This window comes from Manis javanica, chromosome 15 (genome assembly GCF_040802235.1).
Source record: "Manis javanica isolate MJ-LG chromosome 15, MJ_LKY, whole genome shotgun sequence".
NCBI classification, from domain to species: domain Eukaryota; kingdom Metazoa; phylum Chordata; class Mammalia; order Pholidota; family Manidae; genus Manis; species Manis javanica.
Window position 1 is genome coordinate 5,636,258 of NC_133170.1, and position 20,769 is coordinate 5,657,026.

The window sequence follows — 20,769 nt, forward strand, 5'->3', positions numbered from 1 at the left end:
AAGTGAAGACCCGCAGAAACAATTCAACCTGAGAATTTTTATGCTAGGGTTGAGGGGGAGTGAAAAGCGGAGGAAGGATATGGGACAAAGGTATGAGATCTGTGTACTGAACTGGAGGAAACTCAGCGAGCCCTGTTCATTCAGATTTCTCTGTATCCCTTTGAGTTCAGAAACAAGGATGCTTCCATCCTCTGCATGTAGAGAGGTTTTATAACCTGCTTTATTGTAAGATCAGAAGACCGTCCTGCACAGGTCATTTCTCAGATTCCTTCAGCTTGAAACATTCAATAGGCCATGGTGACGTATTTTGGGCTAGTGTGCCCTGCAGCCTACTAACCTTCCCTAGAAATATGGGCATTTTTTGAAGGTAGTCGAAGCCCAGACATTTATGCTCTACGTTTCTCTCCATACGAGTAGCCACCAAGAGCTTACCTTAAATATCTGACCCCTACATTTATCCCACACACCCCCATAAGGTAATTGAAAAACTTCAAGGAGAATTTGGATTTTAGAACTGTTAAGGAGCTTCATTAATAATCTACTTCATTTTTCTCAGAAGAACCTGAAATTAAAATAAGTGATTTACCTGAAAACATATAGGCAATTAGTAACAAAACCCTGGGTAGAAATTGTAACATCAGCCTAAGAGTAGTAAAATAGCCCTACTGCGTTATGGTTTAAAACAGTCTCCAGTGTATACAGAAGGTTTCGTTAGTCCCAATAACCTCATATTTACATTTTATGTCCTTGTGTTTCTATCCACCAAACTGAAAACACAGTTGTGTTATTTTTAATGTTTACCTTGCAGATTACTTGTATCAAAATCTGCTGGGAACTTTGTAAAAAACAGAACAAAACAAAACACTAGATTAGAGGTACCATCTCAAACCACTATATAATAATAATCTTCAGATTTGGACACCATCAGTGGGAACCATTGACTAAGAATGCTGAGAAACCCTATTGGTCCAAAAGAGGTCTTCACAGAGAACTTTTTGTTGGTGAATTACTTTTACTATCTACAAATTAAGGAGGTCATTGTCATTTGCCCACTTTTAGATGACCACATTTCCAACAACCTACACACGCTTTTCCAAGGTTTGCCACTAAATAAGACCTCACAATAAAATAGCTATCTCTGGGGATTTTAATGAAATATGTTATATTTTATTAGGTTTATCTTTTAAAACTGCATCACCATTAATATTCGCTTTATATTCTGTGTTATGGATTCGAATCCCAATATTCCACAGATGTTTATTTTGTGAAAAAGAGTCAGCACTATAATGGGGAATTCCATCACCACTGAACATGAATTAAGTTCACTGTTTTGTGTTTAGCTACTTGAATTACGATATAAGCAGGTACGGCAAAAAGTGGGGGATGGGGGGCAATTTCTGCCAGAGTTCTGAAGACAGTATGCACAAGAAATAAATCTTTGTTGGTTTAAACCATGAAGATTTTGTATTTATTACTGTCATAGCCCATTCTGATTAATTCTGACATTCTTAATTTGATGAACTCACATAATACATCCATTCTGAACAGTGAGTTTCCCTTAAGGTCATGATCCTAATAACTGCGAAATTTAAGTACTCTCTGACTTTGAAGTGATAATCCAGACACCATCCTTCTCCTATTAAGCCCTTTTTCGATTGCTGCTGAACCCAAACACTGACCACTTAAGAGTCATAATGATCGCTTATCAGGTCGTGGTGACAATTAGTTCTAGCTCCTTCCTGAAGGATCTTGCACCTTGGGGGAAAAACAGGTAACATCCAATATGCAACTCTGGCCTTGATTCGATCAATCAATGAAGAAAAACAAATAAATTTTAAAACTAACCAAGATTTAATCAATCAATTAATGAAAAAGAAAACAAACACAAAATTTTGGCATAAAAGCATTAGCTGGTGTTTTAGCTTTTTACAGCAAATATCTTAGAGATCTGATGTAGAATGACTAATCTCTCAGATCTGATGGAAACTCAGTTTTAGCCTTGGAAATTCCTGGAAAATACTTAGACCCAATTTATATCATGTAACCCAAAGCAAAACTTTGTAAATATCCTTTATAACAGTGGATCTTACAGTGTGGTCTCTGGACCAGCAGCATTCACATTTCCTGGGAACCTATCAGAAATAGAAATTATTCAGCAGTGCCTTAGACTTACTGAAACAGAAATCTGGGAATGGGACCAAGCAACCTGTGTTTCAGCATTTCATTTACTAATCAGTTTATGATGCTCTTAAGTTCCCAGGTGTACCTGGTGCACGTTAAAATCTGAGAACACTGCAGTTCTTTGCGATGCCCCTGCTTTTCTGGCCACCTGTGCTGTTTGTCACCTCTCTTTTCTTTGTTTTGTTTTGTTTTTTTTCATGTTTTTTTTCTCATGGAGAGAACTTGGTGTCTCCAATTCCTCATCTCCAGGCTTTACCCTTTTGAAAAACGCAAAGCTCATGGCAAAGCAACACAGGAAACTCCTTCGTCCTCAGCAGGTGGAGAGGAGGAATTTAAATACTTACCTTAAACATTTTCTGTCATATATATTCATATTCAGACACATCGAATTTGTCCTTTAAAATGTATCAATGTGAAGAGAAACTTCACTTTTTGAAAGAAATGAGTAGCTGGAACAATAGTCTAACATCTGCTGCTGCCAGTTAAGTGAGAAACATTCCAGGGAAAATAAATGTCATGACGGCCATTGCCTTATACTATATAAAATTTAAGAGAATCACAAATTGATTATTGAATGAATTGCCTATTATATCAATGAAATTGCAGTCCCATAAGTCAACTAAAGTGAAAAGTTAGAAAAGAAGACATCGATTTATAATTTTATGTTTCTAATACATATAGTAATATGATCTTGCTAATTTAAAAATGTCAGGCTTTGGACTGAGATTTGTATTATAATTGTATTATTATTGAAGAGATGCTCATCCAAGTTCATGTGAAATACTGAAAAAGGTTTCAGTTTTCTTATCTCCCTGTTGGTGTGAGAGGCCGAGTCAGAGGGGGGCATGGGCACCCTAAGGCTGATCATTGGGTGCTCTGTACCAGGTGAAAGTTGGCATGTGTTCAAATATTGTTCTTGAATTATTTGTACGATATTAATTTAGTGAGACCAGAGACAACCTGAATTTTCATTCATCAAATTTAAATGCAGAAACCTCATTCAGTTTTCATTTGCACCAGGCAAAGAGGAGATGCAGTTCTTGTTTAGTATTGTTTCCTGAACGAGACAACAAAACTATGGTAAAGGATTTACAATTATTTAATACAATTAAATGAAATACTACAATGTTTATTACTGTCTCAAAATTGTACTTTCTGTAACTGTCAAGGTTTGGGGACTGATAATACATCTGTGCAAAAACATTTGAGATAGTTCTGTGCAGTAAGAAAGTGATGTCTCAAAACTTTATTTCCACTAGAGGGTGCTGACAGCTTCAGCAGAATCAGGACCAATGTGTTCTCTTTCCTAAACTGATTCCAGTAATGTCTTAGCCGCCCCATCAGCACTCAGATATCCCCTAACCAGACTGCCACTCAGGATGGTTGTATTTGCAGGTTTGGAAGTTCATTATTTTCAATGTTAATATCCATTACTATTATTTTTTGTATTGGAGGCATCATGTAAGTGTCATATTATCATGCAAGAAATATTGGGGGCAGGTGAGAGGCTGGGAAGAGCCTGACAGAGATGCAGATGTGTAGAGGGTGACTGGCTGACACTAGGGGACAACAACACATCTCGCCCCTTCCTGGATGCTTCGGTCAACTGCACTGACCCGAGCTCCTCCTTCCCACTATGAGCCTAGTGCCGAGAGACACAGCAGTTCAGTGCTGTGCTGAGGCTGAGGCTTGGAGGAGGGAGCCTGAGGTGCAGGCTTGGCTGCTGGAAGTTGGGTGTGGAGCAGCAACACCGCGAGAAAACCCTCGGCACCCACGCTCGGCACGGCAAAAGCAGGCCACTGTTTGAACCGAAGTCTGTGGTGCGTCTTCATGTGCGTGCATCTTGATCACATGACCTAAGCATACATTTCTATATATACCTAGGATTGTAATTGCAGCCTCATAAACCCGTGTATTTCTAGTTTAAATATGGCAAATCCTGGGGTGGTAGGGACTTCGTTCCCACGCCATGCAGATTCAAGCAGACACTGGACGCCAGGTGACCCTGGCCTTGGGAGTTGGCAGGGGACCCGCCCTGTGCCGAGCAGGAGTTAATGAGCTTCCCTTTCCTGCCTCTGCTCTGCCTTGTGCCCTGCTGCCTGCACGGCAGCTGCCATTCCCTGCTATTCTCACTTCAATGAATTCCTTCCTTGCTTTTCACTCTGACTTCCCTGCATCTCTGCACTGAATTTCTTCCCAACAGCTTTGGTGAATTTGAAAATGTCTTCTCTTGCTCTCTGACTTTTTCACCTTTTTAAAAAAATTGTGAAAGCTACTAAATTTAATGTGCTCGGGTTTATCAGACTTTTCGCTTAGAGTAAGTTCCATCTATGAAGTTTCCACACACGCTGAAGTCAAGAAGGTACTCTTGTATAGTATTTTAGAGAATCTCAATAGCTTGCCTTTCAAATTTAGATCTATAATCCACCTATAATGGATTGTTATATGACTTTGCAGTATCTTTAGAATAAATCTTGACAACTGAGAAGGCATGTCTTTCCTCTGTGTTCTTCTTTGTGAGTGACAAATCAAAAACTCTAGAGACCAAGAGATCTCTGAAATCAAAGGGTTATAGATGCAGCCAGATAAGGGCTGAGTCCTGAGACAAGCAGTTTCTGCTTCACCATCAGCAAGGCCAGTTAACAGAACAACTCATCTGCCAGACGCAAGAAACAGGCCACATTTATGAGAGATAATCAAGGAAAGAAAGTTTACTGAATTCACATTGGCTTCAGATAAGAAGGTGGGCTAACGTGAAGCTGGGTAAGCCCTGGGATAGGCGGTTAGTCCACGGAGAAGGCTTGTGGATTGGTTGTTGATGATGGTCAGACACTGTCACCTGTAAGGGAGGTCCTGGGGACTTTCTAGATGTTTGCTGAAGTGACTTCATCCAGGAATGTGGAGTTTCTGGTTTTGTGGCTATTGACTGATGACCTTCCCATGTCTCTCTCCTTCATCCTCTGGTCCTTATGTCACTTAATTTAGGACATTTTTGAATATTTGCCTTGTCAAGAGTATCTTGAATATCCCTGGAGATTGTATCCACTTCCATTTTATTAATCCTCCCCCAAAAAAGCCAGTTGCTATCTTAATTAACTTTGTATTGAATTTATATAATTATTTGGGGAGAAAAGTAGATTTTTTACCATTGTTGGGGAGGAAGAATTTTCCTCTACTCTTAAGGTTCTCATATCAGTTAAGAATCAAACTGACATGGGACAGATTAACAGGAGTAAAAACCAAACTTTAATTATGTGGGGAATCCGTAGACATGAGATTCCAAAGACAGTCACAGTCAGGGAAAATTAAGTATATATGTCATCTTGAACCAAAGGAAAAGGGAATAAGGATCTGGGACCTCAAAGGAAAGGAAAGCGACTCACAGAAATTTGAAAGAGTAAATGTTTGGCAAACAAATATTTGCTAGGCTACACAGAAACAATGGGACATAGAGAGAAATTTTAACAGACTTTGCTAACTTTCCTTCTAGTCAGTCACCACTACTCCACATTATAATATAGCACATCTATGGTGATAGCGCTCCTCCTGGAGCAGAATTTCCATCTAAATTGCTTTTATGAAGGTGGTTCTGGGGAGTGGCCATGGTGGTCAAAGTTTCCTTCAGAATTTTGAGCCATGACTGATTTCAGCTCAGTATAATCTGCACATCTGAGTTGCACGTCTTGTTTCCATGTCTTGTCCAAGCCTGCCCTTGGCCCCTACACCATATAAGGTATTTCCGTTAGCCTTTTAGTTTCTGACATTACTTATTTGTCATTCCTCTTCTCTTTTCGGTGTATCTGACAGGATCTTGTTTTTAAACAATTCTATAAATTTAAACAAAAACTCTGATAGACCTTCACTGGGAGGATGTGGGAAGAACATTATATGTGATGTTCTTGTTACATATAAAGTGGGGGATGCAAATAAACTACATCCTCAGATTTCATTGTATGTTGTTGATTAAGAACATCTAACATTAAAGAAAATCAAGAAATAGTAACTGTATATTATTTCAATTTATAAATGTAAATGTCAGAAGGAACAGCTTGGAGAGCTGAAGATGGTTAAATTTGGGAAGAACTAATAAAGATTGGTAAGGGTTGTGCCGTTTTTAAGAAAAAAAATATGTTTTTGAATCTATTTAATGTTGAAAACCCATTTGTACATGTATTAACTCAAACATGCGGTCTGTCAACTGGTGATTGTCCAGAACCCCATGTGAATGGTTTATAACCAGATAAATATAGAACTAAAGCTTTTAGAAATTTTTTTTAATTCTCTCCTCCTTTAACAGTGATGTCCACTACTCCACCTTCATTATTAGGGCTGGCATTGTGCTTGATGCCCACTCTGTCAAGCTCAGTTCCTGGCATGACAATGAGGCAGTTGGGTGGTGGACCTTACGGTCACCATAGCCTCCAAGGGGTGAGAGTCTCCTGGCAACGAGCCCCAGCAAAAGCAGGAGAGACACAGAGAGGCCCTCAGGTGCTGGGGATCCCCTGCCCCAACTCACTCCCTTATTACACCAAGAATCTCCTATCCTCAATAGAGTTCCCCTCCAAACCATCTGAAGAAGGGGAGGGACTTCACCCTATTTTCTCATATACCATTAATAACAGAGACTATACCCAGTCACGGAATAAATAGTCATTGGGAATTACTTGAGGAGATGAGAATAGATTGGGTCCTAGGAAATTGGAAACATCGTGCAGCCATTTGCCCAACTCTGCAATGTCCTTTGCCCAAGAATCTGTAACTAGTTTAATCTAGAAAACAGCTTAGTGAAGCCTGAGTAATGAGTCTTGTACTTGATATGCTCCTACTAAATATTAAGTAAAACCTGTTATCACAATGCCATATTAAATAGCATTTCATGGAAAATGTACCCTGTCTTTTTAAATCAGGAAATAAACTAGAACCCAGGGAGACCCCATCAGGATGATAATATTTCCTTGATTAGCCAATGAGTGCTTTAAAAATTCCATGTTACTAAATCAAGGCCACAGCAACACAAATTGACTTAGTTCATTTATGTTGAAGAACAAATTTTAGCTTTAATTATTTTTGAGAGTTCTAAGTATGCTCACAAATTTATCGCCTTGCTTGGACAGTATAATTAAATCTCTGCTTTGGGAGATATTAATTAATATTATTAATGTTTAAGGGTAAATCTGAAAGCACATTGTGAAAATGAGAACTGTAATAGCTTAGTCCACATCACTGCCTATCTCCTCTAGCGACTTTTAACTCTACGTATATATGATGAATCATTTACATCCAGAAGAGCTAAAGTTGATATAAAAGCCTTCTTCTTGGGGCTGCTACCATTTTCTCCTTTTTTAGTATTGCAGGCAGGTGGTATTCAGTTATTTCACACCTGAAATTTTAGAAGAATAGTGAAATGCAGAATGACATCTTTTATTTATGTCCTAGAAGGTTTTCCTACATACTATACTTGTTCCAATCCTAAAAGAATTAGTCAGTGCAAACTGGACCAAATGCTGTGGCTCTAAGGAGACCCTATAACTGCATTTTGATCTTTTTTATGTTCTTCTAGGTTTCAGATTGACTCAAATATTTGCTTACAAAATCAAAGAATTACTGCAAGTATAAAACACAGAGTCCAAGCTTGAACTCTTTTTCTTGGTATAGAAATCCCATCCATAGCATTTGGTAAAGTAAAAAGGTGAATTTTTGAGACATAGTGATTCAATAAAATGGTGATTGATATATTAACTATAAAAAATAAAAATATTTGTCTGACAAGTTTTTGAGAAAAACTGATGCACCCAAGAAAATACTTATAAACCAGATTCATCTATTCCTAGGGTTGGAGAAAGTTTATCGAAGATGCTCAGGCTTATAATAAGGAAAAATATAATTTAGTAGATGTCAGAAAAAAATGAATGAGAGAGGAGGATGAGCATGCCATTTAGAGACAGCAGCATGAGAGAAGGAAAGGATGTATAAAAACGCAGGAGATTTGAAGCAATTCATTTTTAAATTCTACTTTCAGATGAAAACTACAGAGTAGAGAAGCATACATATAAACATATATATGCTTTTTATCATACATCATTTAAAACCCCATGGCAGCCGCCAGTCACCTGCCTTAATACATCACTTTGTGTAAAGGACATCAGTATTGCTCCAGGTTCCAAGATGAGTGACAAGGTATACCAGCCATTGGTTCTCAAACCGTTTATATATTTCATGTTTTATAGTCCACAGTCATGCCCACTTAATCAATCTTTCAAGGTACTTCACCTCAAACTTTGTTCAAAATCAATGTGGATAACAGAAATATAGCTATGACTTACATACTCTTTAGAAGTACTTGCATTCTAAGTAAGAAAAATGGAATTTTTTAAAAGATGAGAACTGAGCTTGCTTTTAAGTCAACACTTTATTCTGTTTTTGAAAGTAAATCTGTACTAATGAGAAGCATCAATTTTCAGCATGAATTAAATTATTGCCTCTATATTGCCTGCTGGAGAGAGTAGATTCCTGGCAATATGATGCTACATTTGCATTTTGATAACACACAGTTTTAGGCTGTTCCCTTCAAATTCAATTCAGAGAAATACAAATACATTAGAGTTTTCTCAAGAGAATATATATCTTAGTAGGCACATTTATAGGACTTCCAATAAAATCTATAATTTTTGTAAATCAAACAACCAAGTAATGAAATACCTTATTTTCCATAAAGTAGGATACATGCATCTGTTTCATCATTGATAAGCTCATTTCGTTTTTCCAGGAAGGATGTCAGTAACCTATCAAAGTTGTTTCTATTATAGGAGAATTTTAAGCTTATACAGTAAGATAACAGATGAAATATTTAGACTGTTCTCAATATAGTCTTAGAAATAAAAGTTTTTTTTAAAAGAAAACCTCACAAATATATAACAAAAACAACACAGGGGTACTTTTTCAAATTAAATAATGATTCTACTTTGTGAAAACATAACAACCACAAAAATAAAAAAGAGAATAGTTTTATACTCAAATGCTCTAGTCTAAGTAAAGAGGGTTCAACATTGAAAATTTCAGTTTGTATATAACTTTGCAGAAACTCATTTACTCAGTGAGAATAGTAGATATGTCAAGAGTCAGTATCAATAACATGTTCTAAACCCTTGATCCCGTTCTAAATTCCATGAAGTTATTTATTGCATTAGTGCCCATTCGGTAAGAATAATATATCAAAATAATCTTAACCTAATAATTGAAGGTTATTCATAGTGTAACAATTAAAGGTTATTCATAGTATATTATAATTTGGTCCTCTTTCACATTTACGTAGTGGCTTCTCGTGAAGTCCCTTTTAGCCATTATGTGAGGTATAGTGTTACAAATTGGAAGAGTGAGGTTTGGAGTCACACAAGAAGGCAGACTTCCTAACTCAAGTTAATCATTATTTATAATAACCATGGTGGGGGAATAACGAGCTACGTGAAAAGCATTTATTTTAGATAGGTTAATGTAATGTTTCATAAGCAAAAGATAAGTCTAATCCCCCATCCTTAATGTGTTTACTCCACCACAAAATGTCTAAGTTTTCAAACATAACTAATATATATGGCTTCCTTCTTACATGGGGGATTCTATCTGCCAACAAGCATTTCTTAGGCACAGAGACTGGGGGGAAAGCAGTTAACAAGGTAGAAATAGGTCATTAAATCACGGCTTACCATGTACCATGTGTCTTTCAATCCCTGAAGGTTCGTGAATGTCTGCTAAGGATACAACGTTCTCTGTAAGAATTTAAAATTTTGTGTTTTTATTTAAAGTAAAAATATATGTAGAAAAATACATTTATATTCTAAATTAGTGCTGTCCAACAGGATTTTCTATGAAAATGAAAACTTCTGATTTTATGCTAATATGGTATCCATTAGCCATGTATGGCTATTAAGTATTGAAATAGGACTAGTGTGACTGGTGAACAGAGACTCTTAATTTTATTTTATTTTAAGGCATTTTACCTAAAAGGTAAATATTCACATATGGCTAGTGGCTACTGTACTAGGAAGTGTAGTTCTAGATAATCTTGGAGTTCAACGCTGCCATTTGAACTTACCCCCTTTTGTTTTTTTATTTTGTTCCGTTTTATTTATTTTCTAATTAGGCATGACTATGTGAAACCAAATGATAACTTGGTCTCCCATCCTATTAATGAAGGTTTCCAAACAACTTAAGTATTGAAAGACGGTGGGAGTTTTCAGGCATCACAACACTGTATTAAATAAAGACGTCTTACTCAGAAGGTCCAATGCATAGTGGCAAATGTGCAATTCAGGTGACAAGCAGTGATTTATATCTATTAAAATAGCATTAGCTCCCAAATTAAATTAGTATCAATAAATTTAATTATATGCATTTTTTATACTACTTAACTTACAAATTTGTTTTGTATATTTATGTAATAAGAGCTCTAAGTAAAAGTTTACCTAGTTTATGATGCAACTTTTTAAATAACAATGTAATTTAAGCTTATTGTCAATATCAAAAGTCCATTTTTTTTCTTTAAAAGGCACCATTAATCACTCAAATTTTAGAAGTACTAAACTAGCAAATTATATGTCAAGCATTATCCACCTAGTTTTCTGTATGTTGCCTATTTTACCACAACCTCCCTATGAGGAGATGCGACTATAATTACAATTTTGTATCTTTGGAAGCAGAAGCTTACAACTTTAGCAATTTTATTCAAATCTTATAATTAATAAATGTGGATTCAACTTATAAATCCATTTCATTTTTCTTCAGAATAGCATACTCAATGTGATTGGTGGACTAATGCTTTCCCCAGGGACAGTCACTTTCTAGTCTTTGAAACCTGTGAATACACTACCTTATATGGAAAAAGGTACTTCACAGTTTTTTTTTCTTTTAGTACGTCCACAAACCATAATTTTCAAAATGCAGTGATCCACCCCCTCTCTTTAGCTTTTTCCACTTTTGAGCCTAGCACTTGTAATTTTGTTTTTCAAAGTAAAATTGGTTTATTTATGGAAAATGACAAGAATTTCCAGTGTTAGTATAAGAGAGAGGTAAGTATGTCAGTGGATAATTCTGAGAGCCCTTCTCTTTACAACATCCTAGGTTTTCCGGCTGCTTTTCTAGACCAAATGCTAAGGGGAGTTGCTCAAGTTGAAATGAAAAGATGCTAACAACATGAAAATAGTTGAAAGTATAAACTCACTGATAAAGGTAAGCATACAGTCAAATTTAGAATAGTCTCATACTGTAATGGTGATACTTAGACTATTTATCACTTTAGAAAAAAGTTAAAAGAAAAAAGTATTAAATATAACTATAGATACAATCATACATTAATGGATATGTAATTAAAAATTGTGCATTACTAACAAAATACAGGAAGGCAATAAAACTGTAGAGTTTTTATATGTTACTGAAGTTATTTTCAGCTTAAAACAGATTGTTACAGCTATAAGATGTTTTATGTAAGTCTCATGTTAGCCTCAGGAAAAAATCTCTAGGTAATTACAGAAGAGATAAACAGAAAGGAATCAAAGCATACCAGTACAAAAAAAAAATCAAATCTCAAAAAAAGGCATCATGAGAGGAAGAAAGAAACAAAAGAACTATAAAATAGAAAACAACTAACAAAATGGCAAGAGTAAATTCTTATCAATAATTACTTCAGATGTAAATCAATTAAAGTCTCCAATGAAAAGACATAGAGTGGCTGAATAGACTAAAAACAAGACCCAAGGATAAGCTGTCTACATGAGACTCACTTTAGCTTTAATGATGCTCAGAGGCTGAAAGTGAAGGGATGGAAAAAGATATTGCATGCAAATAGTATCTAAAAGAGAGCAGAAATGATTATACTTAAAATAGACAAAATAGACTGGAGTCAAATACGGTCACCATGGCCAAAGGTCATTACACCATAACAAAAGGGTCAACTCAACAGAAAGATAGAAAATAATAAATATATTTGTACCCCATATTAAAGCACCAAATAAGTAAATCAAACATTGACAGAACTTGTAGGAGAAATTGACAGAAATATGATAATAGCAATATAATTAAATATTCCACTTTTTAATGGATAGATTACCCAGACAGAAGATCAATAACAAAACATCAGAGCTGAAAAATACTACAGATCAAAGAACTTAACAGACATACACAGAACTCTGCATCCAACAGCAGAAAAATACATATTCTTTTCAAATATACCCAGAACATTCTCTAAGATAGATCACATGCTAGTCACAAAACAAATTTTAACAAATTCAAGAAGACAGAAATTATTCTGAGTATGTTTTCCAAACACACTGGAATGAAACCAGAAACAAGTAATGATAAGAAAGTGGAAAAATTTTTAAATAGTTCATGGAAACTAAACAACACATTATTGGACAACCTTTGCATTAAGGAGGCTATCAAAAGGGGAAAAAAATGTTTCTTGAAACACATGAAGACAAAACATACCAAAACATATGGGATGCAGTGAAAGCATCATTAAGGGGGAATTTTATAGCAATAAATGCTTACATTAAAAAAGAAGAAAAATCTCAAATAAACAACCTAACATTACCTCTCAAGACACCAAAGAGCAACAAACTAAGCCCAAAATTAGCTGAATAAGGGGAATAATAAAGATTAGAGCATAAATGAATCATATAGAAAATAGAAAAACAATAGAAAAAATCAGTAAAACTAAGTTGTTTTTTCAAAAAAATAAACCAAATCGACAAATTCTTAGTCTGACACAGACTCAAATAAGTGAAACCAAATGAAAGAGACGACAGTACAATGGATACCTTAGAAGTGAAAAGGATCAAAGGGACTATTATGAATAATTACATGCCAATAAATTGGATAATCTAGAATAAATGGATAAACTCTTGGAAACATATAACCTACCAAAACTGAATCAAGGAGAAGTATAAAGTGGGAACAGAACAATAATAAATAAGGAGATTGAATCAGTGATTAAAAATCTCCCAACAAAGAGAGGCCCCCCAGAAACAAATGCCTTCATGGGTGAACTCTAGCAAGTGTTCAAAGAATTAATACTAATACTTCTTAAACTCTTCCAAAATATAAGAGGGAACGCTCTAAATTCCTTTTATGAGGCTAGCAGCACCTTGATACCAAAGTCAGACAAAACACACTAAAAGAAAACGACAATCCAATATCCCTGATGAACACAGGCAGTAATGCTCTCTAAAATACTAGTAAACTGAATTCCATAGCACATTAAAAGGATGATAAACTATGACCAAGTGGGATTCAGTACAAGCAAATAAATCAATGGGATAGACCACGATAACCAACTGAGAGAAAAATCACACATGATTTGCATTCTCGTGTTCACTGAGTTATTCACAATAGCTAACGTATGGGAACAGCCGAAGTGTCTGTCGATAGACGAATGGATAAAGAAAGTGTGGTACATACATACAATGGAATGTTTTCCAGCCTTACATACATACACGGATGGTACATACATACATGGATGAATCTGGAGGACATCATGATAAATGAAATAAACCAGACACAGAAAGACAAATACTGGATGCTCCCACTTACATGTGGAATCTAAACAAGTTGAATTCATGGAAGTAGAGAATAGAACATTGCTGTCTGGGGCTGTTAGCGGGTGAGGGGAATGGGAAGATGTTGATCAAATGGTTCAAAGGCTCAGTTATATAGGATGAATAAGTTCTGGAGATCTACTACGTAAAATGGTACTTGAAGTTTGTTAAGAGTTTTGATTTTTTTTGGCTAAGAAATTTGATCTTGAATGCTCTCTCCATAAACAAACATAATCATAACTATGTGAGTTTATAATTATGTTAATTAGCTTGATTGTGGTAATCATTTCACAATTTGATATATGTATATCAAAACATCATGTAACTCATGAATACATACAAAAATATGCATATCTTTCATAGGTTGCTGGAGAATTTTCATGTTGATTTAAGTACCACAGATAATGACTTTATATATACGAAATGGTTGAAAAATAAATACCATTTAATACTACCCCCCAAATAATGCTCTGTGCATAAAGTTTGCTAATTCGTGTTTTATTGGGGGATAGGAGCTGTTTCTTCCCACCACATACTTTTAATTTGGTAAATGATGTAATCACCCTGCTTGTCTCATGATGGTGCTATTTCCTATTTTTTCAGAACTAGGAGAGAAAAAGATTGGCTGCCTTTCCACAGGTCTAAAGTTTTAATTTCTCTCTAATGTATAGTTTTTAAAAACAGAAAAGAAATCTGGTTTGATTCATTGTAAATGTATATAATCAAAAAATATTTTTACTTTATTTGAATATACTTAAATTTATCTGTCAGGGAAATAATAATATCATTTATATTATAAAAGTCCTAAATTTACAAAGCTGAAGAGTATGAGTTTTTGATCTTTACATAAAATCTTCAGATTGGTAAAGGAGCTATAGATTGCCATTTTACAGATGAAAAAATTTGGACCTAGAAATGTTGACATGCCTCAAGTCATGCAGATATAAAGTGGCAAATTGTGATTTGAATCCAGTTCTTGGCATTTCCTCCATCAAGATTGCTTTTCTGGTCATTGGTGGGCCCTCCAGTGAGTGAGATAAGTACTCCTAAAACATAGGAAATTAGAATCGGTCACCTGGAAAAATAACTGATTTTATTACAGAACCCTGGGTAGGATATGGGGGACGGAAATGAGCATTTATTGTGCTATAACTTAGAAGGCATAGATACCAATTTTTTTTCATAGATACCAATTTTGAAATTTAGTTGATTAAGAAGTCCATTCCTTAGGTTTTATTCTATCATTGAAAATGTCCTCATATTTGAAAGTTCTTACGTACTTTGTAAATGGCTATTCATTCGCATATTTCGGTATCCTTCCTGATTCACTTTTCATAGCAACACTCTGAGTTGCATATTATCTTTCCACTAGCATCTAAGACTCAGGATGCCCTGCCCAGGTTTACACAAGGAAGTGACCATCTCAGGCATTCTTTCCACCAGATAATATTCTGCCACTGAATCGGAAGTGAGTTATTGACCCTTGATGATAGATCCCTGCAAATTAAGTACAAGAAGGTCCCTTGCAGACGGCATGTTTCATTGCTTGTCAATAGAAAGTCCTCTTCTAAGTAATAGCTACTGACCACTGTGAGTGATCTCTCCTCATGATAAGAAGCAATACCAGTGTTTTAAAGAACTGAAGCCGTAACAGTGGACAAAGGAAGGGCCTAAGGTGACCTGATGGAGATGACCTCAGAGCCAGCCGGGGAGCCCAGAGGCCGTTGCAGGCAAGACAGTGGCCCAAGTACCGCGGACAGAGGGGAACCAGAAAGCAGAGTTTAGTTCTAGAGGAAGGCGAACCTTACAGAGGGACTCTCTTAACAAGGCACAGACAGGAGACGGAGGAGCGGTATGTTTGAAACCAGTTTCTCGAGATAGAATATTCCAGAGGCTGTGGAAAGTAGCTCATTTACTTGATTCATTTCCATTCCCAAAAGTAACATGAACGATTCTTGTTTCTGTGCTTTACCTGGAAGTGAAGGTCACAGTCACATATATCGTCTCTTTCATCCTCTGATGGATTCCAACATACAGAATAGTCTCTGGCCCCTGGTAGGCTCTCAATAAGTATTTGTTGAATGAATGAATCAATAAATCACTGTGTGTGAGCAGCCTTCAGTGTATCAAATTTGTTTAACACACGAAAATACCACCTACTTTTAGCATCAATCAAAAAGACTTTACAAGTCATCTCGTCTGATCTCCCTACTTTATAAATGAAAATGAGGTCCAGCAAAAAGACATGGTTTAACCAGGGCTACACAGAAGCTAGAAATCTAGGCAAAAATTAAGAATTCTTGGCTTTGGTTCCCAGTTCAGGGGGTTATGTTTGTTTACCCCTTCCTTTCTATCTATCACATAACCGGACAACATCTATAAATTGGTAAAGGAGACTTTTTAGAAAAGAAGCAAAACTCAGTTCTTGTATAAACATTTAAAACTCAAGCCAGTCTCAGATTATACTTTTTGTTTTCTCAGGTTGAGGCTCAATGACTGCTCACTTCCTTTCTGTCTCTGTACTTCTTCATTTAAATGACAAGTTTTATATATGGAGATGGCGTGAGATCATCCATGGTTGTGCTTACCCTTCCCTCTTTGTAATGGAGTAGAACAATGGAGAGTTTCTTGATTTCTGAAAGGGCATTTACAGAAGGTACCACGGGCATTTGGAGACTGCCCCTGCATAGCACATGGCTTTCTGTCAGGGGCTGTGCTCACTGGCCTCCCAGCAGTCAGATGTCGCCGAATGGAGCTGGTACTGTACGTCGTGCCCCTCTACTGTCCTCAGCACGTGTGCCTGATGATAGTTGTGTGACTTCAGTGTGGCGAGTGGAAGGTGGTGATTGCCCCAGAACGCTAATGAGTACCTTTGTTATGTTACCCATAGGACACTTTCAGGCTGATTGCCAAGTTCCACTAAGTCATGTTGTTTTGGAACTAGAATTGCATAATGGTTAGGACTATAGACTTTGGACTTAGACTTGGGCTTAATTCCTATCTCTACCACGTGGATGTCATTGCTTAGATAAGGAAAGATACCAAGGACAGCGCCAAATCCATGAAAATGTGGGGCATTTCCCTGCATTGTTTACAGGCTCAAAAAATATTTGTGACGGCATGAATATGCCCTATAACTAAATTCTACTCTAAAATGCCACTAACCACCTATGAGTTTTAGCAAGTCACCAAACCTTCCCCAAGCCTTGGTTCATATAATTAGACTGCCGGACTGCATGATCACTAAGAGCTCTTTCCATTCTAAAATATGTTTTGTCAACAGTGAATTTTCCACTAGGTCCCTCAATTCAATTTCAACTCTACAAGCATTTATTGAGGACTTTATTAGGGATGAAAGTATAAATATTAAAGAACATAAGCTACTGATGGTGACTTACAGACATGTGAACAAATAGCTACATGGTAATGTATGAGCAGTGTCATAGACAAACTCATACAAAGTATGACATTATGAGCAAGGATGAAGGGATTAATTCTGGAAGAGAATCAGGTACCAGGAGGAAGTGATATTTGAATTGGACTTTAAAGAGTGAATAGGAGTTCACTAGGAGGCAAATTATGGAGAAAGACATTCCAGGCAAAGGAACAGGTTACACAAAAAAGGACAGGAGTCTAAGACTGCCTGAAACACTCAAGGGATAACAGTTCCATATTGCTGGGACATTGTAGGAGGGGTCAGCATGCATATCACAGAAGGGGTTCTGACAGGTAAACTGGAGTCAGGCGGCCACCGGCCTTATAGCAGATGAACAATGCTGGTTTTCATTTTCTAGTTTTGGATACTTTGATTTTAATGGGTATTCTCATGACTTGCAATACAAAACATGCTATACAGAGGGTCATGCATTGTTATATATGTGCATGTGAATAATTATGCAGGTAAGGATTTAGTGTCTCACACAGCCTTAGATCTTTTTAAATATTTGTCGAGTAGCTGGAAGGACAGGAAGCGCATCTAGAAGATACTCTGGCCACTAGGCTAGCTTATTGCTTCTCTCCAGTGCTCCGTACCTGCCAGTGGTCCATTTTCCAGGAAGCTTTCTGGACACTCTTAACAAAGATATTGGGCATGTAGATGTATGCTTTTTAATAATGGCCTGGGGTAGAATGCACCCATCTCTATGGTGATCTTTGCTGGACTGGAGCCCAAGTGTCAAAGCTAATCTGTGTCACGGAAAATGAGGAGCGCAGGACACCAGCTGAAGAGGGAACCTGGGCTCAGTCCACTCCGAGTACAAGTGAAATGCCACCCAAGCGCAGCATGTTTCCTCGGGATCAGAGTGTGTCAGCCTGTGGGCAAAAATAGCCAAGACATTGGCTGTAAGGAGCCTGAACCGGAAAGTGAATCAGACAGCTGACACTCAGGTCAGCCGATGAAAGGCATTCCTGAGGCAGAATGATACCCTGTGCCTGTGGCTCGGCCTCTGTAGACGGGAATAATTTTGTTTGTTTGTTACAGAAACATTTTATAATAATGTACATTTTTTCTGCACCAAGTAAAAGCAGAAAAAGGAAACAATTCATACATGTTTTAATCAAAGCCCATCATGGGCCTATTGCAAAATAGACAACATAGTTATTTTCTAAAACACTTGCATGCTATTAACTGCATGCAAAGCACACATGTGGGCAGGCAACAAATGTTCATGAAGTGCTAGACATGATGACACTGACCTCTTTGGTGCTCCACACCCTTCCCCCTTGCATTCCTCACACTCTCACAGTGATGCATGTGCAGCCACCTTGCTGTCTTCAAGGCCAACTTGGCCATCCTATCAATTTACTCCCTCCAATCAAAGTGCGCCTGTCCCAGTAGTAGCTGCTCTAGTCCTTAATCAGTATGCAAATAGGTAAGTGATTCACCTCTAAAATGACATGTCACTCATAGAAAAGCTGACCTTCAGCCCCACCACAGACTGACTGAGGGTCATTTATGTGCATATAAAACTTTGCCAAGTCCTTAAATTTTATGCATTTAGAGGACCTGGCCCATAGTAGGCACTTGATATGTGTTTATTTTCTATCCTGAGGCCCTTCTAAACTATTGAAATCCTAGTACCAGCTTCATGGCTGAGGACACAGCATGCTGATGCCTTTCCAGTAACAAAGAGAGGAAAAATAAAAAAATAAAATAAAGAGACTAACACGAAGTTGTTACCTGGATCCATTACTAGGGTTTGTGGCAATCTGGAAACTAAAACTTTTAAGAAATCTATCAAGTCATTCTGTCGCATCTGATTAGTGTCCATTTATTTCAGAGGGTAACAAGCCACGTACCCAGTACCTATAAATTACGCTCCTGTTCCTGCCAGGCATCACAAGCATGAAGTGGCATGTTGTGTTCAGGGTGCTAGTGTGATTCAGTAAACGTGGAGGAGAGGAGAAAAATCAAGGATGAGCAAAAGAAGGGACAGGATCCTGAAAGGATGAATACGCTGTGTAGGGTGTTTGCAATTTGTTTGTGGAATCCTGGTGGGGCGGGTTCAGGGCTCATGTGTTTTACATGAAACTATCCCAGCGGTGCTCTGGAGTTTCAGGAAGGTGAGACTAGAAACCAGGTTTGTTAGCAAAAAAACATTCTAATATTCAAGGTGAAATGTAGTTAATTCAGAACTCTCTCCAAGGAAGTCAGAGGAGGGGAAAAGATGTTTTAAGACATAGTGAGAAGAGTGACTTTAAAGATATTAGCTACAGGCATGGATATGATGGTGTGGGGGAGGGGAGTGTAAACGGTGGTGCCCAGGTCTCAGCCGTGCATAAAGGATGTTGCCGTTTATTAAAATAAGGTCTAAGAGAGAAGGAGCAAGTCATAGAGGAGTTTTAGTTTCAGCTTTATACATTTTGGGTTTAGCTTGCCTATGACACTTCTATATGGACAATTTAAGACATGGTAGGATACATGAGCCCAAACGCAATATACGTGCTGATTATATGGTATGTCCTATACAGTAAGTGAACTAAGTCTTTCGTTTTCCCTCTAAATTACTGGACCGCTTCTCCATCTGGCATTATTTCATTTCCTCCTCCAATAGTCCACTTGCCAACAGCATGTCACAATAGGTAAAGCTTGGCCATTACAGAAGAATAAATAACTGCACTATTTCTTAAGTATTAGACTTTGGAATAATGATTTCAATTTTGAGGTCTAGGGTCTTCATCTTCAGAGAGGGAATTATGAGAATCGAACATACATACCGGCCTTCCTTGATCTATGTGTTACACCCAATAAACCCATTGGAAGTTGAAAATATCACATCAATAAATGCATTGAATACACCTAACCTACTGAACATCATAGCTTAGCCCTGCCTGCCTTATATATGCTCATAATACTTACACTAGTCTACAGTTAGGCAAAATCAACTAACACAAAGCCCATTTTATAATACATTTTACAATAATTTATGTACCACTTTATGATACAATTATATATGAACCATTTTATAATGATATCATGTACCTTATTGACTATTGTACAGAAAGTGAAAAACAGAATGGCCGTATGGGAACAAGCTGATTCTAAGTGCATTGGTTGTTTACCTGCACGATGGCACGGCTGACTGGGAGCTGCGGCTCACGGCGGCTCACGGCGGCTTCCCAGCATCACGAGGGAGCGCCGTACAGCCTACCTCTAGCCTGCAAAAGGTCAAAATTTGAAGTACACTTCCTACTGAATGCCTATCACTTTCACACCATCATTGAAAAGTCATAAGTCAAACCTGTAAGCTGGGGACCATCTGCATGTAGGAGAGAGTATGTAGCAGAGTGTCTGAAAGTAATTGGTGTTCAATAAAAGCTAGTTTCCTCCACTTTTTGGTTTTGGTTTTTAGGCTGTCAGTCAAGCGGAGCTACACATCCTGTCAGGCTGCCTGATTACGTTCAGAAACCAACTGAGTGAATTTTCCTCCCCCAAACACAGTATAATCCTTACACCTCTAAGATAATCTTCAAGGAGGAATAATTGGGGTGGAATCGTGATGCA

General features: G+C 37.3%; 1 long non-coding RNA gene across 1 annotated transcript in view; it reads right to left on the reverse strand.

The window, feature by feature from the left end:
- Positions 1-9,885: 9,885 nt before the first annotated feature.
- The window catches only part of LOC140846576 (uncharacterized), a 181,575-nt gene continuing 170,691 nt past the window's right edge, over positions 9,886-20,769 (reverse strand). The window contains exon 3 of the long non-coding RNA XR_012125814.1: positions 9,886-9,944. This is a non-coding gene — a long non-coding RNA (uncharacterized lncRNA). The remainder of the gene's footprint in view (positions 9,945-20,769) is intronic.